Source organism: Dipodomys merriami, unplaced genomic scaffold, assembly GCF_024711535.1.
Source record: "Dipodomys merriami isolate MVZ:Mamm:240054 unplaced genomic scaffold, mDipMer1.0.p SCAF_1901, whole genome shotgun sequence".
Lineage (NCBI taxonomy): Eukaryota > Metazoa > Chordata > Mammalia > Rodentia > Heteromyidae > Dipodomys > Dipodomys merriami.
The window spans coordinates 26,159-47,688 of record NW_027203273.1 but is presented as its reverse complement, the minus strand read 5'-3'; the positions used below and the strand labels follow the sequence as shown (position 1 = coordinate 47,688).

At 41.4% G+C, this 21,530-nt stretch overlaps 1 long non-coding RNA gene across 1 annotated transcript in view; it reads left to right on the top strand.

Moving 5' to 3' along the window:
- Window positions 1–21,283, top strand: part of LOC138831294 (uncharacterized) — a 30,970-nt gene extending 9,687 nt beyond the window's left edge. Inside the window, exons 2-3 of the long non-coding RNA XR_011373206.1 lie at window positions 16,414–16,501; window positions 21,264–21,283. This is a non-coding gene — a long non-coding RNA (uncharacterized lncRNA). The remainder of the gene's footprint in view (window positions 1–16,413; window positions 16,502–21,263) is intronic.
- Window positions 21,284–21,530: the final 247 nt, after the last annotated feature.

The following is a 21,530-nucleotide window of genomic DNA, read 5'->3' as shown; positions in this document are numbered from 1 at the left end:
TTGATGGCCACAGTCACATGAAGCCCAATGTGGAATCTTCTCACTTGAGACAGCATCACAACACAAGATTCTCAGATTAGAGATGCTCAGCCTGCATCTTACTTCTTTACCCCATTGGTTTGTCTGTAGCACTCCATTTTGAATACCATAGTTCTGAAGAAGTCCATAAAAGCACTTCTCCTCCTTCTCAGGGAGGTATTCCTGGGGTTAAGATCTTTTTAAACTCAAGTTATTTTGTTGTTTGCTGGCTTAGCTTCCTGATGCAAACTTATGCCCCCAACCCCTACCCTTTGAAATAAGAAAGTGGGTTAGGGTAAAGTAGAGACAGGTGTTTACAATGGCTTTTGTGCTGTCATTCTGAAAGGTAGGGGAGGGAAGGTGTAAGATTTTTGGGAAGGTCACAGAACATCAGCACTGGAACCCACCAATGGGAAGTCCTCATTACCAAGCCTCTTCTCCAATCAGAGACCTCCAGGAAGGCAACCCTTTCCAGTTGTCTGGAAACTTTCTTGTCTCTGGGCAGTCACAAGGAGAAAATGTTGGTGTGAGGAAGGTGGAGCTCTACAGCTGTAGGAACCAAGTAGGCAAGTTAGTTGGAGGCATTGATTCTCATGACCCCATCTGAAGTCTTACATGCCATGAGGGTGCATATGCCTGCATGTATTCCCTCTGGGGGAAATAAGAGGGACTTCCCTTTCTCCATGTCAGGGCAAAGGCCTGATGCCCAGCTGCCAGACTCAGGTGAAAGTTTGCAGGAAGTGCCATTATTCTCCCCTGGTAATTCTATAGAACAATGCCCGGAGACTCTCTTTGTGTGTCTAAGGAAGCTCACCTGTGCCTTGCTTACTCTTTGCAACCTTTGATCACTGGAGCTACTTCACATTTGTTGACAAGGTTTAATTCTTCCTGCTTACTGACTTAAAATTACCTCTAATTGTCTGTGTTCGTATGAAATTGTGTAAAGTTAACTTTCTGCTCTTTGTCTGAAGATCTACTTTTAGGTCTGTATGCTGTAAATCAGCATGTGATATGTCAACAAACTTTGTCCATACCCACATATTGTGGTCCACTTTCTGCCTATTGATCATGCGTTCCCAGGTCTCACTGAGGAATTGGCAGCAATTTGGGTTATGTCTGTTTCCAGAACCAGACTAGCATCCCTTACTCCCTTTTTAATAAATCATGCAACGGCTTTGAAGGCAATGTGTTTGCAATAAGAATTGTTTGCAGAATGTTTGCCCTTCAAACTGATCATGCCCACACGCCCTGGCCATTGTCTATTGACCATTGACATTGGTCATTGTCCCAAATGTCTTTAATATGTTAAGTTTCCCACAGTTCCCCCTCAGTAACCAGCTAAGGAAGGTAATCCCATTACCACCATATTCTACCAATGAGATCAAACAAGCCAGGATTCAAAGCCAGGCCCTCACCACCAGCCTGCATGCCTTGCTCTAAGGGCATACACTTTGCTATTAAGAATAAACACTTGGTGTTTTCTGGTGAGCTGGGGTTCGTAGCTATACTCTTAGCTGCTCAGAAAGCTGAGATGTGAGGGATCATGGTTCAAATTCAGCCAAAGTAGTGTGATTTGTTTCCCTTTTATGTAGGTGGTTGTATTTTCCCACCTCCTGAGCAGATGTCAGGGACTGCATGAGACACCCAATTTGTGGCAGAGCAACCAGTCCCAGGACAGCACCACTGAAACAGATAGTGGGAACACCACACTTTTAGTTGTGACAGGATAGCAGTTGCTCTGTTTTTGCATTTGGCATAATTATCTTGTGTCGAGAGCAAAGGAAACATCATGATCTTGAAATATCACAAGTTAGTCTAAGCTGGTTCTGTTGAGTTGGTCTTCTGGTCCTGTAGCCATTCCCTTAAGTGTTTGGCAGGGCACCTGAAATGCTAGAATAACTGGGCTTCTGTGTGTGGAGTCCTCAGAGACTGTCGTGTATACATGGTCTCTGGTGGCCTCAACACATGGCAGCTCAAAGGTGGCAGTGACTAGACCTTCTTCAGACTCAAGCCATAATTCTGTGGCTTGCCCTCAGATGAGACAAGTGAGGCCCATCTAATTCAAGAAAAGGACCAGTGCCTGTGTGCTTGACTGGAAGCCACCAGTCAGACAGAAGCTGGGGGGTCCTTCAGAAGCTGAGGCTACTTCCAGTCACTGTTGGAGGCAGCGATTGGATGAGAAAGACACCAAGGGCCTTCAAGAAGGTTCTGAGGAATTCTATTCGTGGATTTCACATCTGTTGAACCAATAAAGTATGGGGGACAGAGCATTCCAAGGCAGAGCCCCCCTCCTGTGCTACCATAGAGCCTGGAAAATGGGATGCTATCCTGTCACCTCGGTGCCAGTGAACAGCAGGCTCCTGTCAGATCCAACCTATGGTGCGATTTGCAACTGTTCTTCCCTAAGTGCATTCTCTGGAGACCTCACTCTTCCACTTGTGTGGTGGTGTCATTCAGCGAGAGTATCTCAAAGTAAGTGTCTGCACCTGCAGAGAAGTCAGGGTTATCTTGCCTTGGCTCCTGAAAGAAAGGCCTTGATATCCTTCACCATCAGGAGAGGTCCCTTTCCAGACCCCTGAGGAACTTTGGGCTGTGCAGTGGCTTCCATTGATCCATGTCCAATTCTTCCCATGTCGCTCAGACCTCAAATGGTTTCAGAGAAGGTGTCACCATATTAGGGGGTGTAGTGACTATTTGCTTATCAAGCCTGTAGAGAAGGAGATTCCAACTCAGTATGTGCACACAGGATTGTGAATCCAATGGTCACTACACTTGTCATAGTGAATTGTCTGTTTGGAGGGACTGTTTTGAGTCTTCCCTGAGCACAGTCTTTCACCAGATACAAAGCATGTATCTGTTGTTGATTTCACGGTTTTGACTGCTATTTCACAATGATTCAGTGTAGGTTCCCTCCACAAAGCCAGGAAGCTGTCACGTTGTTATGTAAGTGAATGACCAAACCAGGCTCGTGGTTTCATAGGTGAGTCTGCCAGGTATTTGGTGAGAACAATTGCAGGTTCTCAGGTGAGGTGGGTTCTATATGTCATGATGCAGGTAGGGTTTGGGAAATGGGGTACTTGACGTGCAGATTTTATTGAGAATTGCTTAGAGATGGACTGTGAGAAAGTGAAGGGGCTCAGGGTCAGAGCAGTCACTATTGGGCAAATCATGAACATAGATGTGATGGGCATGTGTGTAGCCAGCCTACTTTGGGGTGGTTGTTAGGCATTCAAAATGCATAATACCCCTTAGCTGGCTAAGTATTTTAAAGTTAGAAGCACAGGATTTTATGTTTTGGGAGAAAATTGTAACACATGTATTGAACTTTTTAAAAACCAAATTTAGGCTCTTAATTTTGTTTTTAATAAAAATTTCATCCCAGCTGCATGGAAGAGCTAAAATCAGGAGCATTGACCTTTCAGGATAGCATGGGGAAAAAATTGAAAAGCTGAGGATGGTGGCATGCATCTGTCATCGCAGTGTGGCATGACATGCAAGTAGGAGGATAACAGAATGTCTGGTCTTGGCATAAAGCATCACACAAAGGGATGTGGCAGGGCTACAGTGGTAGAGCATTTGATTATCAAGAATGAAACACTGAGTCAGATGCCAATAATGCCAAAAGTACACAAATTAAGAGAATGAATCTAAATAAACCCCTCATGCCCACTGAATGGCCTTCCTGAAATTCAAGGCCACCATTTCCTTCATCATTAGTGATTTTTGAAACACCACATGGGAATATTGGAAGGGCTGTCTGGGTTTTCCTGCTTCCTCTGCTGAGAAACCTGTCCATATTATGTTTTTAGATTAAGAACTACTATGAATTCTTTTTTTTTTTTTTGGTATTCAGGTAAGGGGTAGGTTTACTCAAGATGGCACCAGGCCATTTTGGCCCTCCACAAGGCAGGGAAAGGCCTGGGAAAGGCCTGGGAAAGAGTTGGGAAAGAATTGGGAAAGAGAACTGGGAAAGAGAGAGCTGGGAAAGAGAGAGAGTTGGGAAAGAGAGCATCTGGGCCTGGGTTAGGCCTTATCTGGGGTATGGGTGGAGAAAGGTGTGGCCACATCAAATTCAGATGTGACCTCAGTGAATGCAAATGTGACCTCTTCCAGGTGTTCCAGGCGCCTAGGTAATGCAGGTACTCAGTGGAGACTTTGCTCTCCATCCAGGAGCAGACCTTACATTCCAGTCTTTTAATAATCATGAAATGGGGCACGGATTCTCTCTGGCTACTTCCTGCTGACAAGGGGCATTGACATTAGGGATAAAAGTCTGAAATTTGGTCCCCTCCCAGAGAAGGCAGTGAGCAGCTGCTGTCCCTTGGTGGTGTGAATTCTTAGGTGAACTCTGGAGAGGTCTCATGACGCATTGAGGGGCTGGAAAAAAATACTAGAGAGCAAATAAATGGCAAGAGGAAGGACTTGGGGCTGAAAATGTTGGTCGAAATGTCCCTAGCTACTTATGACATCTGGCGACTAGGTAGAGGATAAGTCAAGTGACAAAGACAAGAATATAAATTCCTGTTCAGTTAATACGTAGACCGGTATAGACATTGGATGGGCAGGCTTCTTACTTCTATCGACCTCCCAACTGTGGTTAATTTTGAAAGGGCAGGCACAAAGCAGCTGTTTGACAACATCTCCTCTTACACCTATCCATGGTCCCTTGTTCCCCAGACTGGCTGAGTCTAGGTGCTCGTTGCTGGGATGGCTTGTCACAGTTGGTATTCAAGGAGGTTTGAACTCAAGGCCTGGGCACTATCCCTGAGCACTTCTGCTCAAGGCTAGTGCTCTATCACGTTGAGTTACAGTACCATTTCCAGTGTTTGGCTGGTTAGAGATAAGAGTCTTGAGCCATGCTTCCAACCTGTCTCTTTGCAGGTTAGTTGGGAGATGGAGTCTTAGGGATTTTTCAGCCCAGGCTGGCTTTGAACTGCAATCTTTGCCACAAAGGCCCTTTATTATTTCAAATAAGTCAACAAGGAGATCAAATAGAATAGAGAATAGAGCTTACCTGGTCCTTATCAAGAATTGACCAACAAATATTCTGCAATGACTAAACTTGTTAGATGTGATGAAAATTTTAGCACAGATAGGCCCAGTATTTTAAAACCACGTAGTCAGTAGTAGAATACTCAACATAAAACAAAAAAGGCAAAACTCAAAACCTGAATTTTTTTTTAATTGTGAAAATACTGTACAGAGGGGTTACAATTACATGGGCAAGATACTGAGTACATTTCCTATCAAGCATTGACAATAGTGTGTATACATCTTTGGTAACAAAGCACATCAGATGGTTGGGCCTCACTTACCAGGGCCTGAAAAAGAGCAACTTATTAGCAAGACACCTTAGAATAGATGGATGGAGTAGTAAGCTTGGTGGAAGTTTAAGGGTCACAATGTGGCCAAGATGGCGAACTAAAGACGGTGAATTTCTGAAAGAATGCAAAGAAACCCTGAACAAATACATCAAGCCTACATTGGCTAGCCTTTGAGAGGGAACCTAGAGGAGGGGTTCCCCAGGACCCAGCCTGCATCACACTCTTCAGGGCACAAGCCAAAATGTTGTAGAAAAGAGAAGTGGAGAGATAGGGAAGGTGGACATGAATGGCAGAGAGAGAGCAAAGAGAGCCTGAAATTAAACTGACTTCGGACCATTTACCATTGAAGTAGCAAAAAGTGTGTACATCTGAGAATGACAAAAAATTAGGCTCTCTGGCTTTCCAGGGAGTGCAGGAGGCATTTCAAAGGGGTTTCACAGCACCCCAGAGCTCACCAGGCAGAAGCAGAATCCTGACTTCCCCAAGAGCCCTCTAGAGAAAAAAGGCCATGTCCCAAAACCAAGCATCCTCGGCTTCAGAGGTGAGCGGCCTTTCAGCTAAAGGCTGTAGGAGCTCTCTGGCATGGTGCCATGTCTGGACAGAGACTGAGCAACTGAGAATTGTAGAGAGTAATTTCACTCACCAGAGTAGAGAAGTGGTGTGGACGTGGATGTGAAGGCCAGTAATGGTATCGGTGTGATGTGTCCACAGCAGACAGACCAATTCGCAAAAGGCCATCAGAACTGTGGGTATTCCTCAGAGCAAAAAGGGAAAAACAAGCAAAAAAAGAAAAAAGAGGAAAAAAAACAGAGAGGAATCCCACCTATCCTGACTTTAAGCCCTTTATCCGAGTCACGACACCATTTATGTTAGATTTTTAAAAAGAGGTAGCTGAGTAAGAACAGCACCAAGCACTTGGTATTCAGGTAAGGGGTAGGTTTAGTCATTGTTCTGGCTGGCACCAGGCCATCTTGGCCCTCCACGCGGCTGGGAAAGGCCGGGGAAAGACCTGGGAAAGAGCTGGGAAAGAGAAGTGAGAAAGATCGCTGGGAAAGAGAGCTGGAAAAGAGAGAGAGCTGGGAAAGAGAGAGCTGGGAAAGACAGAGAGTTGGGAAAGGGAGAGCTGGGAAAGAGAGAGTTGGAAAAGTACTATGAATTCTTGAATCATTTCTAGGAAGAGGGATTATGGGAAAGTAGGGGTGAGGTTTCTACACAGCAAACATAGAGCCTCCATGATTTAAGGAGCCTTTCATTGGGTCTGGTACTCTTTAATTCTGTTGAAATACTTTCCCTTTTTCCTCTTGAAAAATAAGTTCCAAAATAGAGTTTATTTTAACTTCCATCACTAAAAGTTCTTCCTTTTACTCTATGGGCAGTTCACACATGACCAAAATATAAACCAGCTGGTTTTACTGCATCATATACCTCTGCTATGTATCAAATTTTTCATCCTAATCCTCAAATCATGTAATAATTTGCCTATTTATGACTGAATTGTAGTTCCTTTATTAATAAAAGCTAATGGGAAAGGATTGTGTATTTAGTTGATGAATAGACCTACATTTTATTTCCCTGAGATACTGTAGCAGAGTATTAAAAGGAATGTAATATATATATATATATTATATAATTTATAATATATATAATATATAATATATAATATATATATATATATATTTGGGGGGGTCCCATCGAGGGGCCTGAACCTGGGCCTGAGCACTGTCCCTCAGCTCTTCAGCTCAAAGCTAGTGCTCTACCACTTGAGCCACAGCGCCACTTCCAGCTTTTTTATTTTTGCTTATGGGATCCTGAGGAAATCTAACCCAGAGCCTCGGGCATGCAAGGCAAGCGCTCTACCACTGAGCCAACTTCCCAGCCAGGTATGTAATATTTTATTGATAAGTCTATCCCTTAAAATGAATATATTTTGGGGCTGGGAACATGGCTCAGTGGTAGAGCGCTTGCCTTGCATGCCTGAGGCCCTGGGTTTGATTCCTCAGCACCATATAAGCAAAAAGAAAAAAGCCAGAAGTGGCGTGGTGGCTCAAGTGGTAGAGTGCTAGCCTTGAGCTGAAGAGCTGAGGGACAGCGCCTAGGCCCAGAGTTCAGGCCCCACGACGGGACCCCCCTCAAAAAAAGTAATATATTTTAGGATGTCATTATTTTAATGTGAATTATGTAAATGTTGATAATATGCTGTTGGTTATACATTTAGTTTTCAAGAGTTTCACTTAATTGCTTTTTTTGCCCACATATAGTACAAGTCTATTTGCAATTGTTTTTTAATGGCACTAATAGTATAGTTTATATAGAGAAAATAGAGTTATTTTAGGACCCTATGATTGGTTATAGTATTAATAACACAATTAATTTGAAGTATCAATATTTCTCACCAATTACTGACTCTTAATGAGGTTGCGTGTGGAGTTTTGGAGTGCAAATGAGATGGTGGATGTATAGAGTTGTAAGGAAGTGTTTAGGGACCATTAAAAGGCATTGGGTGACCCCAAAGTGTAGGTCCCTGGTCTTCTGTGAGTAACTAGTTCTAGGAAGGTCTCAGGAGAGATCTGCATTGCTTGAGACACATTGTGCTCCTGATATGCATACCCCTGGCCCACCTAGATATGTCCTTTCTGGAGGCCTGGCTCTCTTGTGACTTTATCTATGAAGCACCCAGCCCTCATGGGGGATTTGATATTTCAGTAGCTCTTAAAGCCTAGGCAGAATAGAAGACAGAGCTAACCTCTCCCAGTTCCCAGGTCTTGCTTTGAATGGATGGATGGAGAATAGGGGAGATATGAAGCTGTAGGTCAAGCAGGAGTGGCTCAGGTCATGTGCCAGAATCCCAGATGTTCCTTGTAATTGTAGAAGACTCCTATAGCTTCTACAGTGCAGTGCAGGGCAATGAATATTGGCATTGAAGGCAGGGCCAACATCAGGTACCAGATGTGTCTCCTATAAACATGTCCAGGCCTCAGCCTGCATTTCCTCCTCTGAGAAATTGGGATGGTTTTCTTTCCTGATGGTCTTGCTTTGTGTCTATGAGATCCACTTGGAAGTCTTGCTGAGAAGGTGATGCTGTGATTCCCTCATCTGGGCAAGGAAGGCAGGAGGAAGAGAAGAGAGTGTGAGAAACAGAATCCTTCTCTAAGCTTGTCCTAAGGAGGTCTGTCTATGTGGTAGATAGTGCTTCCAATCTGGCTTTGTGTCAGAGCCTCTGCTACCTGCCTCTGGCTTTACTGGATGGCACCCTTGGCTGCAGAGAGTATGGGCTCGGCTTGAATGTTCCTTGTCTCTTGTGTGTTGGTATACTAACCCGGCCTCCTGATTGATGGCTGAGAACCCTATCTCACTTGGGGGTAAACTTATCTCCAAGAAGCTCCAGACCAGTCACCCCTCTGGGCATTTGATTTACTAGGGAACTCAAGCCTGAGCATAGCATGCACACAGCTGCTGCATTAGGGTGCCTGACAATCTCATCAACCCTTTAGTGCTCATTTGTGCATACTTGTGGATGTGGTGCCTGGAGCCTACAAGTCCAGCTTCCTTGTTACCCTGGAGCATTGAGGACTTCAGAGTGAGTACTCAGTGAGTACCTAATGGCGCCCAGTACAGAACTGCTCTGTGTACTCACAGTAGTAGACATAGTGCTCAATTACTGTAGGTGATTCATAAGTGAGTTAAGAGGGCACATGGAAGAAGGATTGGTTAGCTTGAGTTCATACCAAAAATAGATGAAAAATATTTAGGTCTTCACAGGAAGGTAATATTGGTTCTGAATATTGGGGGATGAGATCTTCTTTGGTGGTCTCTGGGAAGAGTCTGAGGCCCTGGCAAGCTGTGCACTATTCTATTTGGTTCCTTGGTGCCAAATTGCCTGTCTAATACTAAATGGTTCCTGTTAGCCCCAATCAGATCCTATTACACTAGTGCAATTTGAGTTCCAGCATCAAAAGCTCCTTGTTCAGTTAGCCGAGCTCTTTGAGTTAGTTACTAAATCTGTCTTTTGTGTGAAGCCTGCATGCTTGTCTTGGAAGAAAGTGCTGAAACATCAAATTATTTATGAAGCCTGTTTTCTTTGCTTACTCATAAAGGGATAAATAGCAGTTTTGGAGCCACAGTATTGGCCTGAAAGGAGGAACAATGGCTCATTGTCTTCTCTAGTTCTGAAGGATCATGGTTCCCATGGGGCTCTAAAACAGAGCTAGCTGTGGGTGTGATGGGTTTAATCAAAACTGCTACAAAGACTTTACAAATAGGGCACAAACTCTTGAGAGTGTTTGCATAGATATGAGTCTTTTTTGTATTCATATAAGTAAAACAGTAGTACATTCCTCAGAATAAATACAATTTGTGCATTGTAGAAAATGTGTGTAATAGAGATAAAGCATGATGAAAAACTAATTCCATATCTCAGCAGAAAGGATGGAACACTACCAACACCTTAATGTACAATGTTTTAAATGTCTCTAAGCATGTGTGTCTATCTTACCTTTAGCATATACCTACTAACACCTTTAAAAGAAGGGCATTAAAAGTGTATTTTCTTTTTATTTTCATCACAGCCACGGTCTCTCTCTGGTTCACCAGGTTTCCCATTGACTTGACAACTCTCCCAGAGTCTTAGCTGATCTGTTGTCATCACCTTCCCAATAAGAAATATTCTTAGCCTTATTAAGAGCACAAAACTTGTGGGGGTGAGGTTATCACAGGAGTTACAGCTCTGTGGCCCTTAGAGTAGGGTTTCTAAGTAGTCCCAGGACAGGAGATGGAATGGCTCTGTCACTTAGGAAATACCAGGTTTCTCTGAGTCCTTGGTGGAATGGTATTGGATAGGCCCCTTTATGGCTTGCCCTAAGTTTTTAGGACAGTCAGGACTGAGTTGTGCTATGTCTCCATCTCTGTCACTTGTCACTTTGTGGGTCATTGAAGATGCTTTTCACTGCTTGCAGATGGCTCCAGTGATGTTTATAGAAACAGTTTCATCAGAACATGCAGTATTTGGGAAATAGCATGGGAAATGCTTGGCTCTGTGGACCTTCTTGTCAGTGTGGGGAAGTAAAAGTACACAACAAGGGACCAGAAAAAACTGTGTCTTCTCCTGATTTTAAGAAAACCTAGAGCCGGGTGCTGGTGGCTCACGCCTGTAATCCTAGCTACTCAGGAGGCTGAGATCTGAGGATCGCGGTTCAAAGCTAGCCCGGGCAGGAGAGACCACGAGACTCCTATCTCCAATAAAACCACCAGAAAACCGGAAGTGGCGCTGTAGCTCAAGTGGTAGAGTGCTCGCCTTGAGCTGAAAAGCTGAGGGACAGCGCCCAGGCCCAGAGTTCAAGCCCCACGACCGACCAAAAAAAAAAAAAAAAAAAAGAAAACCTAGAGTTTTTTTTCTCTTTGCCTCTCATAATGAGTGTCAAAAAGTTCCAACTTGTTCCTGCTACAAAAGAATACTTGCTCAGTGTCCAGGTTCTCACATCCAGCCACTCCAGAAGGGGGAGATGAGTGTGTTCTTGAAGTCTGCCCAGGACTCCATTCTTAGTGGGAGTCCAAGACCCAGGTACCACCTGTTCATCTTGACAAGTTAAAGGCATGAGAGTCTGTGGCTCACCTCACCTCTCCCTTGAAGGATTTGAGCAGGAAATGTGAGGCTCAGCTAGTTTGCCAATAACTGGCATATACCCAGTGTCATAAAAAGGAACAGGATTTTCCCTGTGTCCTTTTACTTCTCTGATAGAAAAGAAGTAATGATTAATTTGTTTAATGTTGGTGATATTCAGCTATTGTGATACCAAGTGGTATATCTTTGAAGTTTGAGTCTGAAATGTTCCCTAAAGGCCCATGTGTTATAGACTTTGTGGCCACCCCATGATGAAGCTGGCAGAACATTTAGCTGTGTGCAGTGATCACCTCATAATTTTGTATTGTGCCTGTCATCCCATTAATTGGGAAGCATATTAAGATTATAGGGAGGCACGAGTCAAGTGTTAGAGTGGCCGTCCAGCAATTATAGAGCTCTGAGTTCAATCCCTAGGACTGCAAGCAACCATTCAGAAACACACCCCATGCTATGGTAGAGTCAACCTTTTTATTCCGCAGCTGAGGTGACCAGCTCCCAGTCTTGTCTACCTTCCTTCCTCCCTCCCTCCCTCTTTCCCCTTCCCTCCCTACCTCTCTTTCTTTCATTGCTTCCTTCCTCTCTCTCTTTCTCTCTCTCCCTATCTTCTTCCTTCCTTCCTTTCTTTCTTGTTTTTGACCTTATAGAAACTCTTGCCTTGTAATCTGTGTTTACTTCACGTTTGTCTTCTGAGTGTGAAGATAGTTTTTCTCCCAAATGCTACAGCAGGTAATCATTTAATATTTTATGTGTTTCCCATCTGCATATTTGTTTGCTTGTTTATCTTGTTTAGGTTTGAACTCAAGACTAGTTTGCCGGGCACATGCTCACACAGCCACTGGAGACACATCTCTACTCCTTTTTAGCTTCAGTTATATTTTATATAGGACCTCCTGTTTTTTGTCTTGACTAGGCAGAACCAACATCCTCCTGTCCACAGCTTCCTGGGATTTGAGATGGGATACATGCACAATCATACCCAGTTTATTGAGATGATGTTTCAATTTTTTGTGCAAGATGGCCTCCAACTTTGATCATCTTGATCTCCACCTTCTGAGTAGCTGGGATTTGGGGGGACAGACGTGCACCATCCCATCCTTGGCTTTGAAAAACTTCTTCATTGTTTGTGGTCATTGTCTGTTTCTGGGGGCATTTTCCCCCACCGTGCCTATTTCTTAATGAACAGAGATGTTATTCATTTTGTTCTCTGGTTAGGTTCATGTAAGATGTCAGCAGACTTTTTTGTGTGTGGCAACCTTGGGGTAGAACTTAGGACCTGAGTACTGTCCCTGAACTTTTTTGTTCTAGGCTAGTACTCTACAACTTGAGCCATACCCCCACTTCTGGATTATTGGTGGTTAATTGAAGATAAGATTCTCATGGACTTTTTTTGTCAATGCTAGCTTTGAACCATGATCCTCACGTTTCAGCCACCTGAGTAACTAGGATTATATGCATGAACCATCAGTGTCCAGGTGTCAGCAGACATTTTTAAGGGGGAATGAACAAACGGGTAGTATTTCATTTTCACCTGTCTATAGGTGTTTAATATTGGTCTGATTTTTTTTTTTGCTTAGCTTTTCCTTGGGTGGAGTTAAAAGTTTCTGCTTTTCAACAAAGGATATTAATGTCTACTGAAGGAATAAGAGCTATATCTTAGAGAAACCATCCATATTCTTTTTGAATAAATGTTTATCTATGACAATCTGGGTATGCATATTTCCTGGCAGGTTTTAGAAGTCCAGAATCTTCAGCATTTCAGCTTCCCACAGACTCTTAATTATTTCATCCAGGTCTCCTGTTTCTAGGATTTCTAAAATTTTGAATTCTCTCCTTTATTAGAAATTACAAAATAGGTAATTCTGTTATGCATTTCCTTTGATTTTACTGGGACTTTAGAGTGGTCTTCGATAAATCACTTTCTGTGATCTAACAACATACTTCTGGTGATAAGCTGAAAGTATTACATTCATTTTTCCTAAAGATCTCATTCTTCTCTGTTCAAATTGTTGTCAGTCACTGATCAATGTTGCATATAAATTGAGGTCTCAAAAGCAAAATAATCCATAGCCTTCAAAATGGATACAGTCCCGTAATTATGAAGGAACAACTATTTTCAGAGACCTCTTGTTATTAGAGATGTGCCTTATAAACCTACTGAGGGAATCTTTGGAGTGAATTTTGTAAGTTTCCTAAGGGCAGGATCATGTTCATACAATTCTGAGCACTTTCTGAGTGTTTTGTTATGTTGGCTTTTTGTCTTTCTTCTCTCAATGTCAAGTCTTAGCATGTAAGTACTCAGTAGTAGAGTTAATCAGGAGTACAGCAGACTTGGTTTACAAAGAGGTGACTCCCAGTCATTTGTTTGTACAACTTCCTTCTCATTGGACCCTCTACGGGCTCTTATTAAGACCTTCAATATTGGGAAAAGGGAGGAGGACTGAAAGGGGATAGGCTTGACTCAATTGTCAATAGGTGAGGACTTTTTATTGAGGAACACCGAGGGGCACAGACCTTCCTACAGTTTGGAGGTTGTGTTTAGGAGCTTGGCTATTCATCTGAGCAAGGAGGCAGAGATGAATGAAAGGGCCTAGTCTAGTGAATTGTGCCTTTCAAATGAGCTCACATGGGATGTTCACAGCTGGGTTCAGGCACATCAAACAAACATACCTGGGAATTTGTCTGGCATCTGTATGGACCTGGGACAATAGGGTGGGAGTCAATCCTTCACTCTACATCTGATACTGTTGCCTTTAGTAGTCCTGTGACAGAACACCTTTTGACACCTGAATTCTTTCCTGTTCTACTCACATTTTCTGTCTTATTGCTTAAAGACAAGCTATAAAATACTATTTCCTACTCCTGTGATTATTGAGCTTATGAATTGTCAATGAGCCCTTATACACACGGGATGAAGTAAATTTCTTCCCTGTGGCTTCTGGGCCCTGTTTGGCTAAGGTTAGCCTTTACATACACACACTCTCTCACACACACACACTCACACAAGCACGCACGCACACACGTGCGCACACACACACACACACACACACACACACATGCACACATCTTCAGACTCTCATTGTTTCTAGGCTTTCTCCACGGTATTCATTGTCCCAATCAGAATTACTTAAATACTGAAAATTGGACCCTATTAATAATTATTCTGGGACAATGGCACAAGTTGGTTGGACTCAGAGAACAGGAACACATGATCATTTTAGGTATATCTCACTCTTGTTCCCTTTTCCCCTTGATCTCCATTCTTTTCTATTTAGTTCAGCTCAAGACTCTCTTGTCCTTAGTGGCTTATTGCTAGGAAGCTTCTCTGAATGAAGTCTGAGTTTACTAGGTCAAAATGATGAGGCTCCATGTCAGAAGCCATTTTGTTCTTCAGCTCAGTGTTTAACTACTGGGGTAACATTTTGGAGTGTGGGTTCTATAGCAGGCTGTGTCCTGGCTATTAGTAGCAAGAACTAGACCACAGAGGGCTCAATGTCACTAAATTGTCTGTGTTTGTTGTACATATATGTCTTACATTTGCCATTCTTTTTGGCTTTTCAAGTCCCCTATTCTTAGAGAAGATCAACATTTTAAAGCAGTATCTATTTAAGATAAAAGCCATTTTATTAATGTTAATGATTAACATATCTAGTCACTTAGCTACCTTCTTATATCTTTTACAAAAAACTGTTGAAGCTTCACACCTCTTGTTTAAACTTGTGTAAAGAGATTAAAGGATCAATATTAATACCTTAAGAAGTATTTGATAAGCTATAAAATAGTATCCATGTGTTAGTCCTTATGTTCTGTTTCAAATAGTGAAATTTAATTCTTGACCAATAATGCTATATATCAAGTTGTATAACACTCTCAAAGAAGCTCAGCACTTATATAAGGAATCTACTCTCAAACATAGATTTTTAAATTCTTTGTTTTATATTTCTAGATCTATGTTTTCATTGCTTATACCAATACCAGTTAAGTATGTTTTATGGTCATTCTTTTAACTCATGGTTTTGCATTTTGCTCTCTGGAAAGTGTTTGATGATAAAGATACACTTTAATTTTAACATCAACAAATCTGTGCCTGTTTCATTTTCTACACAATTGAAATGTCAGGTAAAGGCTTTTCAGGAAGGGATCATTTAGACTCTTGCCTGGCAAAGATATCAGCAGTGACAGTGGGCAGTGTTCCTAATGATGGCTACCATGGCAGATGTGGGTGGCAGCTCCAGCTGAGGTGTCTGCCCCTGGCACTGTGCAATCGGTAGCTTCTTGACACCAGTTCTGCAGATGTGGAGACTCATTCTTGGTGTTGTGCCTCTGCACCAAGAATATTCTTGGTGTGTTCTCTGGCTTTCCTGGATGTTTAGAGATGTTTACATACATATTATAAAAAAAAATTTAGCCTAGCAGAAGTAGAGAAAAATTATATAAGGAATATTTACCTATCAGCAGGCACATTTAAAAATTGTGCAAATTTTATTGTTTTATTTCTTATCCACTTTACTGTTGCTATTAAAGAATTTAATTAAATTTAATTAAAGAATTCACTCCTAACACTTCAGTATAAGTCTCCAAGAAATAAGGACGTTTCTTTATAACTTTACTATTCTTCATCTTTTCTATTAAGTTAATAGCAGTTCTTTAATATTGTCATTTAAGCCTGTATTTCCTCGATTTTCTAAAAAAAAAAAAAAACAAACAAACCTCTGCCTTTTTGTGTGTGTGATATTGGAGACAGAACTCAGGGCCTTGTGCTCCTAGTGTTCCTCCACTTGAGTAATTCCTCCAAATGTGCTCATTTCTCAGCTGAGGTCCTGCAAACATTTCTGCCTAGGCTGGTCCCAAACATGTGGTTTGCACAGGAAGTAGAAATAGCCATGAGGAAAGACACATGTGGATGTGTAGTTGTATATATAGCTATTGAAGGTAAAATATTCTTACACAGAGGCATCCCCCTCTAAAGTCTAATCACCCAATGTAGACTTGTACATGGTATTTGTAAGCAAGTTTAGATGGGGAGAGAGATAGTGGTATGGAATAAATTTCTAGGAAGAAGTAATTCTGCAAAGGGCATGTTCAGGGAAGTGAACAACCTAAGAAAATTAGAGATTTGTGACAGTTTCTCAGCAATTGCAGACTGTGAAGGAAATGGCCCAGCAAGGTAAGTGTGCTTACAGAAGCTATAGGCCAAGCTACTTTGAACAATGACTGGTTTGGTTTGTCACCAGAATGTTCCTGCAGGGGTAAGAGTACTGGCTTATTTCAGATTGCTCAGCCTCAGGTCAGCCATGCTAGGCTCCTTGCTATCAGTATACTTGTTTCATTGTGTGCCATAAGAAAAACACTTTCTTTGATGCTTATCATGATCAGGACAATTGTGAGGGCCATAAGGTTTCAGACTATGACAATAAATGTATTCATTCATTCATTCATTCATTTTTGATGTTTCAGTGTTGTTCTGCCATAGGTCTTGCTGTGCCAGCCACAGTTGAGTCATACCTCCAAGCTTCCTACCAACACCTGAATGAAAGTATTATAGGTGTGTATCCATCTGTTTATTTTATCTTCTATGTTGTATGGTTTCCAACCTTGAATTGATTATTCAAAGAAACCTCCAAGACTGTATAATAAAAGAAAATAATTTCTTTGGATGCTTGTATATGAGAGGAACAGTCAGCAGCTATGTAAAAGAGCCTTGTGTCCTGAGATGGGTTGCATAGTGTTTATGACTTTGAAGTTATGCCTGTGTGTCCCTGTTTGTATGTCCTGAGGTTTGAACTGAGGTCCAAGGTGCTGTCCTGAATTTTCTTTTCAAAACTAGTTCTCCATTACTATAATCTTGCATTTGAAAATTAATGTTTGTTTGTCATAGGGCTTGAACTCTGGGTTGACATTGTCCCTCAGTTCTTCAGCTCAAAATTAGCATTCTGTCCCTTGAGCCACAGCACCTGTTTTCTGGTGGTTTAATGGAGATAAGAGTCACACGGACTTTCCTGCACAGACTGGCTTTGAACCGTGATCCTCAGTTCTCAGCCTTCTGAGTAGCTAGGATTACAGACATGAGCCACTGGCATCCAGCTGGAAATTACTGGGGTTTTTAAACATAGCAAATATTATTGACAAGTAAACAACTGTGGCCTCATCAGAAAGAAGCCCCTTTGCTTTCCACCATTGTCCCATTCCTATAATCTTACCTCAGAAGGATGAGAACTGGAGAATCATGGTTTGAAGAAACTCCTAAAAACAAGTCCACAAAACTCCATCTGTAGTTAACTAATCAAAGTACAGAATGGAGGCCTGATTCAGTTGGAAGAGTGTCAGCTGTGAGCAAGCAAACAAATCCTAAAGAACATGAGTTCATGTTCTTAGTTTAAGTGGTTGCAAAATATGTAGATGACATCCAGGCAGACAGTCAAATAAATAGAAGATGATAGATCACACTTTCTTGTTGCAAGTTGATCCCACAAGGTAAAACAGCTCATAATACTGGATAAAATATAACTTTTAAATTATGAATTGGATTTGAGATGATACCCAATGCATACAATTCTTGCAGCTCCAAAAATAGCTCTTTGCACCCCCACAAATACCAGTTTTTGAAATCAGAGCCTTGCCCTTTCTTGCCTTTGCTTCCTCATCTAGCCGAGCTCTCTCTCTCTCTCTCTCTCTCTCTCTCTCTCTCTCTCTCTCTCTCTCTCTCTCTCTCTCTCTCTCTCTCTCTCTCTCTCTCTCTCTCTCTCTCTCTCTCTCTCTCTCTCTCTCTCTCATATAACTCTCATTCCATGAGATTCAATTCCCTTGTCTTACAAAAAATTCAGCAATTTTCATTGTTCTGTTTCCATACATGAAAATAAGTTACGTCAAGACTTAAAACCTTTAGCTTTGGGATATACCACTTGGGGTAGCTGGTGGCATACTCATCATTAGACATTTCCAGTCCTGAGAATGGTGGTTACATCTATTGGGAAAGCAGAGGAGGAGCACTGGAGGGCTGCTTAAGCATCTTGAAGACCAAAGAGTACCAGATGGTTAGAGGAAGCCTTGGTTCTCCATCAGGTACCGGAAGAGGGGTGCAGAAAAGTTCTGGTAACTGTTGATTTTGTTATTACCTGTCACAGAAACAGTACTCCAATTTTGATTCAGGTGACCACCCACAAATACACCATTGGTGTATTTTCCAGGCATGAAGTATAAAGCCAGCAAAGCATGAAATCCCTTGTAATGACTTATTTAACAAGAGTCCATGACTTTTTGAGAAGATTGGACCTGGGGCCTAAACCCAGGATATAGAGTGAAGGGAACAGAAAGGCACTGGGCAGAGCAGAGTGCCTGTGGCATCCCAAAATGGTTGATTAGAGTAACAGCAATTATTGTGCACTTCAGTCTAGTCTACATAGGTGGGTTTCAATACTGTAGTTGGATCCACTTACAACGAATGGGACAATGGTTGGAGGCAAAGGGGCTTCTTACCAATGGGGCCACATTTGTTCATGATATTTGTCAAGAATAGTTTTGCCATTTTTTAAAGCAGTAATTTTCAGCTGGGTGCTAGTGGCTCATGCCTGTAATCTTAGCTACTCAGGAGGCTGAGAACTGAGGATCATGGTTCAAAGCCAGGGTGGGCAGGAAAGATCATAAGATTTTTAAGACTTTTTTATGTATCTAATCAAGCCTATTTCCTATTTCACCCTGACAAAAGCAATGTGAAATGTGTAAAAAATATCAGGTTCAAACAAAAATCAATCCAGCAAGATACATTTGCAGTTTTAAAAGTTACAAGAAAAGTAGTGCCTTGTGGTAAAGTTTCTTACTCAACAATTTCGAATGTCTCAGTGTCTGTGTATAAAAAGATTATGGCAAGGCACGAGTGGCTCATGTCTTTAATCTTAACTATGAAGGAGGCTATGATCAGAGGATTTAGATTCAGTCAGCCTGGAAAGGAAAATCTGATAATCTTTTCTACAGTTAACCAGCAAAAAGCCAGAAGTGGAGATGTGGTTCAAGTGGGTAGAGTGCAAATCTTGAGGGAAAAAGTCAATAGATAACCTTAGGCCTTGTGTTTTTGCATTCGAGTCTCTGTACACACACACACACACACACACACACACACACACACACACACACACACACACACACACACACACACACATTATGGAAATTTGGCAGTGTGTAAAAATGTGAAAGGAAAATAATTTTCAGAAATTCACATGTATGTTTTCAAGATGACTTACTTTCCTCTTGATGAAAGCAATAGCAATATGATTATGCCCATTTTAAATGTCTCTGGATTTAGTTATCATAGTCCTTTAATAGTTCAGGAGTTTATCACTAGGCTTAATATAAGAACTCCTGTCTTTATAGAATTAAAATAATTTTCTTTATATTGTCAAGTGTGCTGGACATTACAAACAATTCTATACCATTTTAATAGATTTTTTTTTGCATTTTGTAAACTGAATATGTCTTTTCTTTTGAATGACTCATGAGAAAGAGGTGGTGCCTCTTTGAATTTGCTTCTTTCAATATTGAACTCGGACATAGCTAAGCATTTCCAATCTCTCTTCTAAAACTCACCTTAAGACTCACCTTTGAAAATTAATTAACTTTAAGATTTCTTGCCATTTAAGTTGCAGACTTTGATTCTGCAAATCTCAGGTGTCAGCTCTTGCAGTGTCATGTAGTTCTTGTGAGACTGTTTATTTTCCTGGTGTGTATAATTTGTCAGATGTACTCAGCTTACAGTCCCATTATAAGTTTCAAATACATAGAAAATAAATCTGACGTTAATATTCTGATAAAACATTTAGCTCCTTCATGTACACGTTCTATATCCATGAATTCAACTCACTTTTGATCACAATGATTTAAGAGAGTGATTTGATCTGTCAGGAAACTGTACATGCATTTCTTTTTCTCAGGGTTTCCTAAACAATAAAAATACTACTTGTGAAGCATTTATATAATATGGAGCATTTTAACTTCTTTAGATATGGGAGGATATGGATGGGTTCTGAATTGATAATCTGTGTATTTTGGCACTTTTAAAATATAAAAAAAGAAAGGAAGAGTGGGGTGGAAGGAGGGGAGGCCCATCTTGGAGCCAGTTACTAGATATAGGGTCAACCAAAGGAGATCACCTGCTTTCTTGAGGTGGGCTGGGTCTGTAGGGTTTGTCCATTACACAATGGAGGCTTCTCTGCTTCAGAACTCCAGGAATTCCATTGGATGGCCACCAGGAAGCAGGAAGTATGGGTTCCTCAGGGCATTCCACTTAGGCTGTCCTGAATAATCCTGTCCAATTCAGGAAGAATCACAAAATGAGTGTGTTGTGTTCAAATAATTTTGGGAAGCGTCGGGTTAAGCAGGAGTAAGTGCTTCCTCAATGTCAAACACTTCAAAATGTTAACATGCTGATTTTTGTCATGAAGCTAAAACATAACCTCTTTGCCAGTCAGAGGCTTCAAAGCTATACATGCCCATTGGTGGTTTGCCAGAAGGAACTTGACTACCCTCTAGCGTTGCTGCTGAGAATTATCCATACAGGAATTACCTTTCATACAGAAATTACCTGTATGAAAGGTAATAGCCAGAGGGCAAGGGGGTGGGGATGGCGGCGTGGGAAAAAAGTCCAGTCTTTATTCTTTTCCTGGGCATGTGGTCAAGCCTGACACTTGCTCCAGTTCCAGAGCAGGTTTGAATGCAAGAATCACTACCTAATTCCTGAAAAGTAGGAGTTGGTAGGAGGAGAAACACAGTGGAAAAGGGCATCATATTTAGTCTACACCTTGATTTATACCTGCATTAAGCACCAGCTGCATCCCTTACAGCTGCACCCTTCTTTCCACTCCTTTGTTTAGATTGGCATTGGTTGACAAGGTGGTATAGTAGTTGAGGATCCAGCCTCTGGGCTTGAAAACTGGCCCTACTGTTTATTATTCTGTGTGCATAGAGGAGGTTCCTTGGCTTCTCAATGATTTGTAAAATGAAATCAGCTCTCATCAAGCTGCTGCACACATGAAATGCACTAACGGTTTTTCCATTTGAATGAAGCCACTCAGCAAAATTCCTCATATATATATATATATATATATATATATATATATCTTATATATTTATAGATATAGTATGTATTACATACATTATGTATGATATACACATATTATAAATAGTACAAAACACGTACGTAATCACAACAAGAACAGCCAAGGCACAGCTTCTCCCCCAAAAAATGTATAAGAAGGCAGGGACAGACAAACACCTCTCAGTTCTAACTCACAATTTTAATGGTTTTAACTCTCCAGTTAAGCATCATAGATTGTCCAGTTGGATCAAAAAGCAATATCCTTCTATCTGCTTTCTTCAAAAGACACAACTTACCCACAAAAATGAACATTCTGAAAGTGAAAGGCTGGAATAAAATATATCAAGCAAATGGCTGCCATAAAGAGATGGGAGTTACTATACTAATGTCAGATAAAATAGACTTTAAATTAAAATCAATGAGAACTGACAAAGAAGGTCACTGCATTCTAATTAAGGGAACTCTCCTTCAGGTGGATATTATGATT